Here is a 16,762-nt window from a genome sequence, read left to right on the forward strand (position 1 = left end):
AAGGCTCAATCATTTCCATCCCCTTATAAAAGAGGCAGGCCCTTAGGGTGTATCCCAAGCTCTTCTGACACAGTTCCCCCTAGTATCTGGATGCCACAAACTCTATCACCTCTTACAAAAACATGCTTAATTAAGTGGCTCACAACTCTGCCATTTGAAAACCACAGAGTCATACTTTAACTAAAAATACAACACTGTGTGATTGGTTTTGGTGTTAAAACTGTAACACATATGTTTCTTGTCTATTACCTGGAGATTAAGACAAAAACTTAACTTGCATAGTCTCTGCTATGATCAAAGGTCATTTTAGCCTGTCCATTTTCCATTTAAAATAAATTAACTCAGGAACAAAAATTAGGCATGAATTAAGTTTTAAAAGTGCTGCCTCTTAATTCATGATTTCAAAAGGTTCCAAAAGCAAGAGGAAATGACGTGGGCTCTGACTCAGACACTAATTGGTGAACTAGACTGTATCACTCAAGTGGCCTTCATTTCTGTTGCTTATGTAATAAACTACTTTAAATGACCTAAATTTACTCTCTTATGCTTCTTCTTGTTACGATTTGTTTTCCTGAGCTAATAGCAGTGAGTCAGAGGGCTGTGAGCCTTTTGGAAATTCTAGAGGACAATGCATTTCCTTCCCCTTTGCAGCCCTAAGGGATGCCCGCATTCATTGGCTGTTGGTTTCCTTTCATCTTCAAAGCCAAGATCTCATCACCCTGACCCCTACACTCATATCACAACTTCTTCCCTGATGCCGAGGCAACCATTCTCTCTGATTCACATAGAAGACCCCGTGATTATAATGACTCATTCCCCAGAGATAATGAATACAAGAAAACCTCATTTCAACCAAGTGGCAACCTCAATTCCTCCTTCCGATCGAACGCTGGGTATTCATATGGTCCAGAGAATAGAAAGAAAACATTATTCCATTGACTACCAAGGCCATGAGTATTTAAATTTTAACTAGCTGAATAAAGTCACTCAAAATCCTGGGCTCTTAACATAGAACATATCTTAACATAGAACTATCTGCCATGTGTGAATGTGTGTGTGTGTGTGTGTGTGTGTGTGTGTGTGTGAGAGAGAGAGAGAGAGAGAGAGAGAGAGAGTATTGTTGTTGTTGTTGTTGTTTCATCTTCTTGCTGTTACTTGGATTAATTCCAGAATATCTCACAGGCTAGGAAGCACTTCCCAACTGAATTGAAATCCCCATTCCTTTTTCTATAATTCTTTTTAATGTTTAAGATTGAGACAAGTTGCCTAGACAGTTCTTAAACTCACTCTAGCTTTTGTGGGTCTTGAGCTTATGATCCTTCTACATCAGCCTCCCAGATAGCTGGGATTACAAATAATGACAACCAGGCGGAGCCCTCTGTGTTATCTTAAAGAAGCAGTGCTCTGCTCCAATTGCAGTTCAGGAAATCTTTCGGTTGTATCGATAATAAATGTTGGAAACAAAGAAATTAGGCAATTTAGGCAATAAGAAACATTGGCAAACACCCTTCACCTGCTACTTCAGCACCTTCAGGTTAGAAATGGAGTCCGATGTTCTGTTTCAGTTTGAAAAATCCTAGCTTACAAAAAATGCTATAGACCATGCTCATCCATTTGAGTTGCATGTTGTAAACATGTGATTCCCCAAAACCTTGAATACTATTACACAGCCAGACTCTAACAAATCATCCAAGACACAGTATTCTAAAAGAACAAGGCAGTTGGCAAGTACAGAGGCTGGTATGGGAATATATGTAAGTATATTAAGCATTTGAACAGGTCTGGATTGATCAGTTCTTCCAGAAGACAGATGTATCTCCCAGAGTAGTGAGAAGAATGGCCAGCATAGAGACTAAGAATTGAAGACCACTTTGCCCATAAGTTAAATACCATTTCCCTTACTGGGCCTACATTCCTACACCTGTGTTTGAAGTAAGCTAAAAACTTTAAACAATCAGTTACTGTAGGTAACATTGTTCTCAGCACATAACACATGGAGATTCTCCCTTGTGTGTGCCTGCTGTGCCAGCATGATTACGTTGTAAATGTTTCCTTCTCCCACCTTGCTTGAGAAGTCTACCTTCGATGTGTCTAGCCCATGATCTAAAGACCACAGTTATTGTCCCTTGACTTTCCTCTTCATAGACACTGTAAGTCTGTCAAGGTGATATTTCCCCTTCCCACTATAAATCTAAGTGATGGAGGTCCACTTGTAAAAATGAGTTTATCTAGTGGTCATTTGAGGATATGGAAACTGCCAATGGCCAAGTCAGGAAACTGCTACCCCACAGTAAGTTCCTTTCCTTGTGGAAGCTATTGGAGGTTGAAGGGGCAGCTGTTACTGTCCCCTGTCTTGAGAACCTCCTTTGTAAGTATAGCTATGAAGCCTTTGTGAGGAGTCACTGCGATCTGTGCAGATTGAACATATGATTGTTCTTTAGGGAACTGAAATTAGGTTCCCCAAATGACTCTGTAGGGGAATATTCATTTAAAGCAATACCACACATTAGACCTATATCAAAGCACACATTTACCTCATTTGCATATATTGAAATCTGTATATAATATTTAAAAATTTATTTCCTGTTTTTACCAGGTGCAAAACTTGACACCATGGTTATGAGTTTTGAAATATAAACAATCAGCACAAACGACTCCCCAAGAAGCAGGAAGGTCTTGATTTCACTAAAATGTTTCCAGTGTTTTCAGTTCTCATAATTATATTATATCATGATTACGGAAGTAGGAGTATCTAACACACTCATCACTTTATCAGTTTTTACTGAGAATCCATGGGCCTGTTATTATGAGTCAGCCAGCTGTCAGGATCTGTGTTTGCCTCACACGTCAAGGGTTCATCATGACGAGTTCTAACGATGATTATTACAAAGATAATTCAGAATTTAATCTTTTTCAAATTATAAAATGTGCCTAATTTAAATAACTTTCAAATTAGTGTCTTACCCTAGCATAAAGTTTTTAGACTTAAAAAGGGATGCCACAGAGTTCAAGGCCAGGGTCAATGTCTGTCTGTAATCACTTGAGCCAATCCTTTATTAGCTAAAGATCCAGCAGAGTAAATCAAATTAAATTCAGAGACAAGATACAGAAGCAGCCTAAACAAAGGCTAAGAAACCCAATGGTTTATTATTGAGTATAAGAGGTCCCCAAATTAGCTAAAAAAAACAATATTTATGAGCTGAAGAGATCTAATCTACAAATAATAATTTAGCACATTAGATTCTAAATGGTTACCCACATTTAATGCTCTGCCTATTTTCATGTCTTCACTCATTTGAAACTATTCTAATCCAATGTCTTGACTGATTTGCCATTTTGGCACCTTACAGTGAGACTCTGTGCAACCTTTCTGGGTTTAAAATTCACTTAGTATAGATGTTGAAGGTAGGTTTTTAATATTAACTAAAGCGTTCAGAAAACCGATACTGTCTCTAGTTAGCTAGATTAGTTCATTCTGCGTCTCTGCATGAGCGCTGTAAGGACTTCAAAGAAATATACAACAAGAGTAATAAACACGGATGCAAACGTAACCCGTATTTGTCCAACAATGTAGCTCAGGGATAAAGTACATGCTTCGTATGTACAAGGCTCGAGTTCACTGTCCAGAACAAAAGTTCATACACACATACATATTTGCACACACACACACACACACACACACACACATATATATGTTTTAATAAATCAGAACAGATGAGAAATATTAGATTCAAAAGCTATTTTCTTCTCACTACTTACAGCCCCCTGTGGTTCACCAAAGACATCCAGAAGAACTTCCTAATGAACAGAACAGTTGAGACCCCGCACAATTTAATTTTCAAAAATACCTACAATCAAATTTGAGTCACCAATTCTGTAACCTTTCATTACTTACAGAACAAAATTTTAACTTCTTTTTCTTTACCCACCACATGAACAGATCTCGGCTTGGGAATGTCGTGAGAACCAAGAAATGGTTAATAGAGTAAACTGTAAACACAAGGCTAGCAAGAAACATTGTCTATAGTTGGTAAATACAGTTTTCTAAACAACATTTTAGCCATATTATTCTGCAAATCTTAAAGTTCATTCTCTAGGATTTCTCTCTCTCTCTCTCTCTCTCTCTCTCTCTCTCTCTCTCTCTTTCTCTCTCTCTCTCTCCACCCCCTGCAGTGTGCACATGTGTGTGCACGCATGTGCATGTGTGCATGCACACACGTGTGTACAAATGTATTAAACAGTAAGTATACATGTGGAGGCTAGGGATCAACTTTGGGTGTTTTCCTAGATTGCACTCCACCTTATCTGCTTACCCTTATCACTAAATCTGTCCTGGCTAGACTGACTGGTCTGGCATCTTCTTGTCTCCACCACCCAGTTCTGGGAATATAGGCCCACGATGCCATCCATGTCCACCATTTTATGTGGGTGCTGCAGAGCTGAACTCGGGACCTCAAGCTTATGTGGTAAGCAACATTGAGCCATCTCCCCAGTTCCTAGGCATTAACTTTCTAACTTGCAATCACATTGATTGAAGATGAATTCTTTCTGCGCATCTCTCGATCTTATCAGACTGTCACACAAAAATAAAGTAGTTTGCACAGCTGGGGAATAGCTGCCACCTGACTTAGAGCAATTGCAACATGCCAGATTGTAAAACACTATTGATCATTTAATACACCGCAGAGATGTTTCAGTTTTATAAATGCCTGTCTTAAGATCAATGGTCCTTATTCATGGCATTTCATAACTGAGTATCTGGGAACCTGACCCCAGTCCCTCCTCCCCAGCACTCTACACTAGCTTTCCCACCTTCCCCACACTGCTCCCCATTCTTTCCACGCTCCCCTTCTTAGGAAGTGCCACTTCCTCTTTCCCTGTCCTTCCGTGAGATACCCATGACCCGCTGGTGTTTCCCACCATTGTGGCTAACTTCCAGCCTTGCACAGAATATGCTTTCTTCTGTTTGGTGTACACATAACTATGTGTACTTTGAAAACAGGGACAATCATTATGCATTTTTTACTTATTATTCGCTTAGCTTTTTTCATATGGGATAAATATATACAAGTTCTATATTTATTTATAAATATATAAATCATATAATATATGATTAAACCAATGAAATTATAGAATTATTTACATTCAGTGAGCCTTCTTTCCAAGAAATCAACAGGAAACCAGTTTTATATCACAAAATATTTAATGCTTTTTTTTCTTACTCTTTTTTAACAGCTGTTCATCCGGTGAAATGAAATGAAAAGTAGATATATTTGCAACACTCATTTCCAAGCACTGAAGAAGCTGCTCAGTTTAGATTTACCAGCACACCCTGCTCAGACAACGTAAAAGACAAGGAAGGGAGATGGTTCCGCAGATAAGGTACTTGCTATACAAGCCTGAGTTCAAGGCTAGAATCCAGGTAAAAAGGCAGATTGATGCTTGCAAAATTGTAATCCCAGCATTCCCATGGCAACAAGATGTGTGTTGGGACAGGAGAACAGGCCAGAAGATTGCTAGCCAGCTAGCCTGAAGTCAACGACTCACAACAGCGAAGACAGACAAGCTCAGTATACGGCAAGAACCGACTCCCAAAAGCTGTCCTCCCACAACTGGGTGTGGCATCGACGAATGTGAGCCTCTCCCACCTACACTAAGTAAACTTTTAACTTAGAAATAAGAAAACGAAGACAGTTCTTACCAAGAGTTATCTTTCCAATAAGATCTTGAACTATATTGAGCAACAATTTTATGACAATATCCATCATACAAGTAATCCCACAAAAAAGTTTGATCAAGATATGTAAAGAGCCTCCTTCTTTTGACCCTGTTTGTAAGCCAGCCTGTTGGTTTGCCACAGTTTCATAAACACAGAGAAGAGGTGTGCAACTCAGAAGTCAAAGACGGGAGAGCAACAAAGAAGGAAGGACTATTTCTGCGCTATTGCTCTAGTCTCAGCCCCACAGACGATACGAGAAAGGTCGCATGACTTCTGAACACACAGTGGGTCATGAGTTAGGAAACAAAATGATTGATACATTAAAGACGAACAGTAAAGAAATCAGTTCTATCATACACAACACATGCATTCTTTCGCCATATTTCAACGCTCTGTTTAAAAAAACAAACAGAAAGGAAGCCTCATGCTGGGAAGATGGTGTCAGTACACAGTGCTCAAAGATCTTGTCAGCTGCACATTAAAATAAATAGGAACCTAACATACAGAGAAGTAATGCGTCACATATTAAAGGAGTCAACTAACATGTCAACTAATCAAATGGAAAGTTATAGCAACCCATCTGTAGTGGCATGAACCATAATCGATACAGTGGAAGATTAAAATATGTGTAATGTATGTTTTGTGGATTTCCTGTGTAATGTATATTTTGTGTTTTTCCTGTAGATATAGTTTTCTGCATTTGCTCTTTTTCTTGTTCATGAAGTCATGTATAGGGGTTGGGGATTTAGTTCAGTGGTAGAGCGCTTGCCTAGGAAGCGCAAGGCCCTGGGTTGGTCCCCAGCTCCAAAAAAAAAAAAAAAAAAAAAAAAAAACCAAAAAAAAAAAAAAAAGTCATGTATAATACAGCATTTGTATTAACTTTTACTTATTTCCTAATACTTCACTCTTACTAAGGTAGGAAGAGACACCTAATATATCACTCATACTAAGGTGGGAGGGGAATTTTCAAGACTTGCAAATGAATTTCTTATTTTCAAGACAAGTGTAAAAGAAGAACTAATTTTATGTGGTGAACTAGTCATAAATAAACCGATGTTCTTAGTTTTCCACCCAATATGCAAGTTTATTTCCTACGGATCATTATTAGTTACCATTCTCTTTATCCAAATTCCAACTAATCTGTGTTTTTGAAAGTACCTTCTTTTTGTTGGTTTGTGTTGTTGAAATAAAACTAGTTGTGAAAACCCAGAATTATTTGTTAAACCTTGTAGTGGGGGAGGTGTTGTTTCCCTAATTGGTTCTTGATTTGGTCAATAAAGAAGACAGAAGTCAATTGCTAGGCGAAAGAAAAAAGGTGGGACTTTGGCGTCCCAGGAGGAGGTAGAGAAGATGCCCAGAGAAAGAAGGGAGCTCTTCAGATCAGACTTTGGAACAAGAAGGGTGCAAACCATGTAAGCCTCTGCCACCAATGGATGGCTGATATAGGCTAGCTTATGAGGTAAGGGCAAGAAATATCTGTGCCCAGCAAATGTGTTATCTGGCTAGTTCTTAAATAATAAAGCTGTCTAGTGTTTTCCTTCCACAGAGCTACAGTGGGCAGGAGAAAGAAAGAAGATGGGGCGGTTGATAGCAGCTTGGCAAAGCTAGTCAGGAGGAAGAGGTAGCCAGTGGAGCACACAGCATGCTTTTGAAAATTACACACAACAAAGCCTACCTTGTCTTTCTTGGTTGGAAGCCTTTGTTTATCTTGAGTTGACTATATGGCCACGAAATATTATCTTCTCAGATACTTGTTGTCTTAATTTAGAGTTTCCATTTGCTGTGAAGAGACAATATGACAAAGGCAATTCTTATAAAGGCAAACATTTCATTGGGGCTGGCTTACAGGTTCAGTCTATTATCAACATCATGGGAAGTATGGCATTGTGCAAACAGGTGTGATGCTGGAGGAGCTGAGGGTTCTACATCTTGATCCAAAGGTAGGCAGGATGAGACTGTCCTCTGCAGGCAGCTAGGAGGAAAGTCTCTCAAATCTCACGCCCACAGTGACACACTTACATGTTCCAACAAGGCTACACCTACTCCAACAAGGCCACGCCTCCTAATAGTGCCACTTCCTGGGCCAAGCATTTTCAAACCACCACAGCTCATAGTTTTATACACATACATTGTGGGCATTCCCTTCTCTTTTACATCTATGAAATGCTTGTCTCTAGGATTCATCTTCTTCATCCTGAGATTCAGTGTGGGGTGTAGCTATTTCTATGACAGTGAGCTGTTCGCCTTATCTCTCACATTTTATCTCATGCTATAAAGATAAAATTGATACCACTGATTAAATTTTTCTGTATAAGCATTCTTTAAAAGAGGAGAGGAAGATGTTAGAGTCACATCTGCAGTTCCTGTAGGTGACTTTTGAAAAATGGAACCAACAGATGAAAGAATGTACAATTTTATAACCTTTGACAGATTATTGGCAAGTTGACTGGAAATAGAGCAGTATTAATTAAGTGACACTCCTACTCTTCTCTCCATTTTTGCCAGCACTAGATATTATCCATCTTTTGGCCAAATTGATGAGAATCTGCATTTGATCTAATTTACCAGTGAAAGTGAGCATTGTCCATTCATTGGCCTCTAAATTTTACACCACAGTTGTTTGTTTACATCCTTGTTGGCCTTCATAGTGGGGTTTTTAGTGGGGACGGTGGTGGTAAAATTTTCTAAAATACTCATTTGCTTAAAGAACATGATTAAAAATCTGTTGTCTTTGAAATAGATTGCAAGTAATTCTTCCCAAACTCTTTTATATTTAAACAATGGCCTGGTCAACTGCAAAGAAAAAGAAAAGAAAAAGAAAGGAAGGAAGGAAAGAAGGAAGGAAGGGAGGGAGGAAGGAAGAAAGGAAGAAATAGAAATAGTGGATTTTGCTTCTACAAAATATTTTGAAGTGTTTGAAAATTATTTGGCTAATTTAAAGAAGTTGGGTGTTAGTAAATTAAAAAAAAATCAAGTAAGACGGAGCTGTGGATTCAGAAAGCACAAAGGGGAAACCAAACTGCCAGCCCACTAAGGTATACAATGTCACTGAAGCTTTGGAAAGACAGGGAGCCTTCTGGTGTTTCAGTGCTGGTGAATCCTATTAAGAGCCTATGAAGAGAGCCAAGCTCTTTTATCTTGTGAAGAGACAAAGGCCTCTAATAAAGAATAACACAAATCTATAAAAACTATCAAGACTATTTTTACATATATAGAATGCAATTATAATATCAATTAAATGGAAAGGTGACATTTAATGGATATGGTAATATTGCATGAAGAGTCTCTTTCAAAATTTAGGACATCTCAGAATTAGTGTCAACCCAAGGTCATAATCTATTTCCTGGGTGCCCAAACTGAACTTTCAGAGCAAGGTGGCGAAGTCAAATCACTAGAGGAGAAGTCCAGATAAAACAAATAATAAAGAGTCTTTGTCTGAAAAATATTTGGAGAAAGGATAAAAAGCGATCTTTTTTTTTTTAACTTCACTTCACAACTTTAAAATATTCAAATATATTTATAACTGTTGGAGACTGCAGGTTCTGTTGAATGCTCTTGGAAAGGAATTTAAATTCTTCTCCCATGAGATTACCTGCATTTGCAAGGTCAGTGTGAGAAAGGGGCCAAGTTGTAAGAACGCAATGATATCTGCTGTCTCCGATTAAAGAGAAAGAGATACCCAGCTGATGTGGGGAAGGGCTGGCACATGCAGGGGTGTGATTATAAGACCACTGTCCCTGGAGAGCCCGGGAGAAATAAGATCTCTATCTCTCGAGGCCATTCTGGAGATGAGAGAGTATCTGTTAGGGGATACAAAGAGCCAGGGTGCCCACATTGCTCAGCTCTAAACAAGATGCTAAGCATAGCTGGGCGCCATGAGTGTGGTTGGGCTGTAGGGTAGTGATCTAGACAGGCTTTGTTCTCCTCCTAAGAACTGATGCATTTCAAGTCAGTGATCAGCATTGTCTGTGCATTTGCTCAGCTAATCTTCTGGCAACGTGTGATGAACAATCTGTCTATTGACTGGCTCAGCAGTAGCCAGTCCCTCCACCCTCACCCCACGTTGATCCCTGCCTCCTTTCTGCTGGCTGCTCTTTTTTCCCCCCCTAGAAAAGAAGGATATAAAGAGCTATCCGTTCTCCTCCCCTCCCCCCACAAGATACCATTCCCACTCACAGGGCCGGTTCTCTAGCCCCCCCTACACTTTGTGATTCTTTCTGGAATGCAAAAAATGCTGCCTGATTCTTGGCACTTGGCTACTTTCTGAAACTCTCCACTTCCTTCAGCCGCTTCCCAAACAAGAGGTGTGTTTCTGCTGTCGTTCACATCTCTCTCTGTGTGTGTGTGTGTGTGTGTGTGTGTGTGTGTGTGTGTACTGAAAGGGGCTTGTTTATAGGAAATAAGAACATTTTGGTAACATCTGTCATCACTTCATCCAGAAAATACTTGTGATTAGCACTTTGTATTAGGAGTAAGTGCAGGCAGTCAGAGAGACTGACCTATTTATCATTCCGATAAATCTGTGGACTTGCTGGTGGATCCTTTGACAACAAACACAACCTTAAGACAGCAACGTGAAAACTCTAGATTTGCTATTCGACAAATGTTTTAACCATTTACAAAAGCAGGAATGACAAAGACAACAACAACAAACAAACAAACAAAAAACTAGAGACCAAGTGTTCTGAGACTCAGGCTAGATTCACTTCTGAAAGAAGCTGAATTACACAATGTGCTTAATTGTAATTTTAAAGTTACTAGTAAAATGCAAAGTATGATTGCTTGAGAGTACAAAACTTGACTTGCTTCATTTGTGCTAAGTAGTTCACAATCAGCTTCAACCAAATATGCATTCATTTGCCAGGGACAAAGCATGAAAGGCAATCAGGCAATTACCTGTGTTTCTACTTAGCCTCACCTTCTGGTCTTAACCACAGGTAACTAGATAGAACCAATCCAAACAAGGGACAATAAAGTTCCATACAGGCAGAACACTTTCACAAATGGCTATTTTTATTCATTTAAACCCATCTCTCCCAACCCCCATGATGTTTCTTTGTTTCTGTAAAAGAAACACAGATTTCACCACCACAACAGCAAAGTTCTGGAGAGAAAAACAGTCCCCTGACGAAATCAGGATCTTGGGCCAAAAGTCACTGGTTACACACTCAGGATTTCTGTGAATGCTCACTTGACATATATATATGCTCAAAGTTCTTTACACAGCCGTGTAGTGATGCCACACCAACTGCAAAGCTCCCTTAAATTAAAAAACAAAAAAGTAAAAAGCAAAAACCTGTACTCAGACTCTTTCCCACCAAGATGATGTGCTGCAACTGCTCCAGACTTTCTGCTCAGTCCTAGAACCTGAGAGTCTCTTGGGTGATATAATTGAGTTCCATAAACTTTGAATTTTAGGGAATCAATGACAGAAGTAACTCAAAACCAGGAGATTGGTGGAGTAATTATTACAGCAACTATGGCACCACAGCAGTTACCACAGCTCTTTGTGTGAGCTCTTATTCAGAGTGCATTGCCAGTTTTCAATAGCTGGTTCAACCATCTGGTGAGCTTCGAGTCCTTAAAAAATAGCTTTAAAATAGTTTTCATTCTCATTTTCAATCATCTGTGCAACTAGGCAAACACACACACACACACACACACACACACACACACACACACACACTCTTATACCCATGAGTCTCAAACAATGCTTGATAAATCGTGGACAACTGGACAGAGGATGTGAAGGAAAAAGCACTTGCCTGGCATGTGTGTGACTGTAGGTTCCATTTTCAGTACTACCCTCACCACCAAAACAGCCAAAACTGCAATCAGTCACACTTGGTTACAAGTAGTAATATGTGAATTAGCATAGAGGAAGTGACAAAAGAGCTTGAATTTCAAACTAGCTTGGCTTCTGCCTTTCCCTCTCCATAATTTCCTTTTAAGCCATTCTCCCTTTTCCTCTTTCTACCAACCATCTTCTAAGAAGTGTGCCTTCATGCTATTTGCAAGCAGAAGTCTCCAAGACAACTAACTGAAAGTCTTAATCACGTATGTGGCTCCAAAAAGAAAGCCCAGAGACAAAAATCAGACACACACACACACACACACACACACACACACACACACACACACACACACATTTTTAAATAATTTTATTATCCAGGACCAATATTTTACCGAAAGAGGCAAGCAAATTTAGAAAGCCTAAAAACGCATGTACGATAAAATGGAAAATTCCCGAAGCCTTTACTAAGACAGTTACCATGTTTTCTTATTTTATTCTGTTTATTCTGGCTCCCTAACAAGCTCCAGTAGGACCATCTCTTGCTAATGATGGTTTTTAAAGTGCTCAGCATTCTCTTGAGAAAAGGCTTTTGAGTATTTGCTGCCCAGTCACTTCAGTTCCCTGTATGACTCATTTTAAAAAGCTTCTGCCTTCTGAATCTTTATTAGAGTCACAAACATAAATTCAATCGTCAATTGCTTTGTACCTTTTGTCCTAAAAGAAAAGATTTTTTGCTCCAGGAAAAGGAAATGTAGTCCAGAACACAGCTGCTCAAGATGCACACAGACAAACTCCATTCTAGAAAAATTCTCCACCTGGCAGGTGAACTTGCTGGGACCCTGGGAAGTTGGATCTTATTATTTTATGCCAGTTCTCTTCATTTTTGTTTCATTCCAAAGGACCCTTACTATCGAATTATTAGGTTTTTTGCTCTTGTTTGAACCAACCAGTGTGCTGTTTTACTACAGGAATCCCACGCTAGGTAACGCAGAGAGGAAACAGGGCTTGTAGCAAAGAAACAAAAGCTTCCAACCCTATTGCTATTTATGTTTTGTCACCTGTGCTCTGAAAGATGATCAGTTTGCAGTCCTTAACTGCTTTTGACATTGAGTTGGAACTATTTGAAAATAGCATCAGATTCACTGACTTTTTCTGATGGAGAATAGAGCAAGATACCATGTTCATGTCCGCATGACATTATGTTATGGTCACACAAACTTCTGTCAGAGCTTGTATTAGCCAGAGTTTCCCAAAGAATCAAAACCAATAGAATGGATTCATAGTGTGAAAGATGGTTTATTAGATTGGCTTACATGATACTGGTTGGGTAGACAACAGTGGCCTCTGCATCTGGAGAAGCTGTGAGCTCGTAGCTGCTCAACAGGGTAGATACTTCATTCTGGTGCTGAAAGCTTGACACATTTCCAGCGAGCCATTGATCTTCAGTCCATGTTGGAAGACCAAGCAAGGTGGCTGATGACATCATAGCAACAGCAGCAACAATAAGGGAGATAGATGGACAGCAAAGAGTAAAGCCAGGTATACAGTTACCCTTGCTTGCTCTTTGGACCTCCTTATATCTGGGTTCCTACCAGAAGGCTCTACCTGTTATTGTAAAAATATGAAAAATAAAAATGTAAGGTTGTCTTTTATCCCCCACTAGGTCCGGCACCACAGTGCCCCAAGATATCTGCTGGATATCTTGATTCTCAGCCAGCAAAGCCTCTCACCCTCTCTGCTCCATCCCATATCACACTGCCAAATGCCTCTCTCTGAGCTGTCAGCAATCTCTCTATCTATCTAGTTCCCAAGGCAGGTTTCCATGATAGAAACACACATCCCAACTCCGTGGTGGCCCAGACCGGCCACCCCATACTCCATTACACTTAAATCAACACATGAAACAACACACAACACAATAACCTTTGACCCAATTGATAAGATATAATTGCCCACCTAGACATACAAAGCCCAGTACCATCCATCCCTTAAGAACATTAATAACAACCTGTAAATACACAGAGTTGAATCTTAACGTCACCTGACATATTGTCCTGCCATGGCTTCTCTTCCTGTCCCTCCTGTCTCTTCTCCTTTCTGTTCCAGTCTCCTCCTCTTCCTTCAAACTTTTCTCCCTCCCATCCTTCCTTCTCATCCAATGGCAGGCCTCCTTCTATCTTGTACCTGTCTCACCTGTGACATCATCCCACATCTACCCTCTGGAGGAGACCCTCCTCTCAGTCAAACCTTCCTGGAGAGGCTTCCTCAGACATGTGACATGTCTAGTAGTGTGTCTTCTGATTCCAGATCCCATCGAATTCATACACCTTACCATCCCAGGTCTTAAAAGAAGTTTCCTCGAAATTTTCAAAAAATTCCTCTTGCAAATATCAATGTCCTAAACTTTTTAGATTTATTTATTATGTGTATGAGTACAATGTCTTCATTCGCATCAGAGGAGGGCATCAGACCCCATTACAGATGGTTGTGAGCCACCATGTAGTTGCTGAGAATTGAACTTGGGACCTCTGGAAGAGCAGATAATGCTCTTAACCACTGAGCTATCTCTCTATCCCCAATGTCCTAATTATTAATTTCTTTTTAAAAATGGATATAAAATTATTATGTTACTTCATGTATTATCACCACTCTGTAAATGTGTGAAAATGAACGACCCTCTCCCCTCAGATTGGGGAGTTAGTAAAGATGAAGTACTGACTCTGAACTTAACTCTGCTCCAAAATCATGAGAGAAAGTAGACCAGGGATTTGTTTTTGTATATATCAAAAGTTTAAAAGTATTCTTTAATTTATTTTTAGCTTATTTATTACATTTACAGTAGCTGGTTTTTCCTTTTGTGTGTGTGTGTGTGTGTGTGTGTGTGTGTGTGTGTGTGTGTGTGTGTGTGTTTGCTTGTTTTTGTGGAGGACGGAAGGAACGTGTTTGTCCCCAGCAGACCAATGAAGGTAAGAGGACCACTTGCAGGCGTCCATTCTTACCTTCAACCATGGGAGAGTGAAAACTGAACCGAGGTCATCAGTCTTGGTGGCAAATGATTTACGCGTTTTGCCGTCTCACATTCCCCAACTTCACTTTGAAGATAGGATTTGAGGCTTACATGTCCAGTCGGGGTAGAGACAAAATGGTGGATATAGTTACTTGACTGAGAGCTTCACACGATTTGACAGGCTATTTAATAGACTCCTGCAGCAGCCAGGAGACAAGGGCTTGTGAGCCATGTTATGCTTGCTGTGAGTTCAAAGATATTCAAGTAAGGAGGAATGGCAGGGAAAATGGAGAGCAAATCACTTAAAATGGCTGAAAGCAGAGAAGGACAATGCTAGGGCAGAGAAGAGACTGCACCGAAAGGTCCCAATGTCGTCTTAGGGTTTCTTTGTTTTTGTAGTTTATAAAAGAGATAGTCTAAGTCCAATACTTAAAAAGAAGAGCTTGAAGGAGCTCGAGACCCCTTATGAACAACAATGCCAAGCAACCAGAGCTTCCAGGGACTAAGCCACTACCTAAAGACTATACATGGACTGACCCTGGACTCCAACCTCATAGGTAGCAATGAATAGCCTAGTAAGAGCACCAGTGGAAGGGGAAGCCCTGGGTCCTGCTAAGACTGAACCCCCAGTGAACTAGATTGTTGGGGGGAGGGCGGTAATGGGAGGAGGATGGGGAGGGGAAGCCAATATAGAAGGGGAGGGGGAGGGGTTAGGGGGATGTTGGCTGGGAAACCGGGAAGGGGAATAACAATCGAAATGTAAATAAGAAATACTCAAGTTAATAAAGATAGAAAGAAAGAAAGAAAGAGAGAGAGAGAGAGGGAGGGAGGGAGGGAGGAAGGGAGAGAGAGAGAGAGAGAGAGAGAGAGAGGGAGGGAGGGAGGGAGGGAGGAAGAAAGAAAGAAAGAAAGAAAGAAAGAAAGAAAGAAAGAAAGGAAAAAAGAAAACTGGTTTTCTAGTTTTAGAAAATTAAGTAACAGTTTCAAGTGTTTCTGGTTTAAAAAATAAAACTTAAAGGTAGGCTTATGTAGAAAAAAAAAAGATAAGCTTTGGAGTTAGTCTACCAAAGCTCAAATCCCATCTCTGTTCTTCTCTGCCTGTGTGACCTTTGAGTAATAACTTAGTATTTGATGCTGTTGTACCATTTCTCTCCCTGGATACTGAAGACCATCGTGAGGAGAAACTGAGGTAACACGTGCCATACACTGTATTAGGCCCTCAGAACAACCCAGAAACTTCAACTGTGCTTAGACTGGTTCAGCAGTGTTCCCGTGTTATAAAGCTCCAAGTTCCAGCCTGTGAAACTTAGGAAGTGGATCATTCTGGGAAGCAGGGTGAGCATGAGCCCACCTGTGTGTACCTCCGGATACAAGCTGCATATGCGGATACAGCTTCAAGTCCTTCAAATCACATTGGTCTCACAGGAGAGGGGACAAAGCTCAATCCGATTTTCTTTATTTCCCAGAGAACAAATTGGGACGGCTAGATGCCACCATTTCAAATGCAATCCCTTGAATTTTATGATTTCTTTTCTCTTTTAAAAGGTATTTTATTGAATAACACCAACCCGTTTGTTCTGATTCCCATTTCTGTAGCTGCTTTGCCAAGACAACACCATCAATCAAGGAGAGAATGTGTCAGCAGGGGGGCTTCTCTTCTTTTGCTGAGGGTCTCTGGTGTTTGTTTTTCAACAGAAACTGAGCTCCGAGTAAACACAAATTTTTTATTTCAGAGTAAATGCCTCTGAGTTCCGAGGCACCTTTTGTTTTCTGGGAATGTCAATTTTATTTTGGTTCCCAAGTTGACAAAAAAAAAAAAAAAAAGAAAGAAAGAAAGAAAGAAATCATTTGAAGAACTACATTCACTTCTTGTGACAAAAAAAAATGATCTGTGGACACAGCCAAAATGTTCCGTAAAGCAAGACATTTGTTAGATAAATGAAAATTTCACAAGTTGAACAATGGGCACAGGTACACACGCGAGGATGCGTGGCCACAAAGAAGAGGGGAAAGGGGTGCAGAAATGGCAGCCTTTGGCATAAAAATATCTGTGCTGTGGTGCTTTTCTGTGAAGGCTGTAAAATGAAAACAGAGAGAGGTTTGATCCCTTCCCCCACCACACCCCTAGAAAGCCCTTGCTCCAGGTTCCTGTTCCGTCTTCTGGGGGAAAAAAAAGGAACTTGAGCATAAACATGGAGCCCAAGTGCTCAGATCCGGAAAAAGACTCTTATTAGTGAGGTGC

The 16,762-nt window shown here is 40.1% G+C and overlaps 1 long non-coding RNA gene across 2 annotated transcripts in view; it reads right to left on the reverse strand.

Moving 5' to 3' along the window:
- Positions 1-6,617: 6,617 nt before the first annotated feature.
- The window catches only part of LOC102546491 (uncharacterized), a 266,102-nt gene continuing 255,957 nt past the window's right edge, over positions 6,618-16,762 (reverse strand). Inside the window, exon 8 of one of the 2 annotated variants that reach the window (XR_010062773.1) lies at positions 6,618-7,499. This is a non-coding gene — a long non-coding RNA (uncharacterized LOC102546491). Of the gene's footprint in view, positions 7,500-15,374; positions 16,596-16,762 lie in introns of those variants that run through there. The other variant, XR_010062772.1, reaches the window with a different exon arrangement.

Source organism: Rattus norvegicus, chromosome 1 (assembly GCF_036323735.1).
Source record: "Rattus norvegicus strain BN/NHsdMcwi chromosome 1, GRCr8, whole genome shotgun sequence".
NCBI classification, from domain to species: domain Eukaryota; kingdom Metazoa; phylum Chordata; class Mammalia; order Rodentia; family Muridae; genus Rattus; species Rattus norvegicus.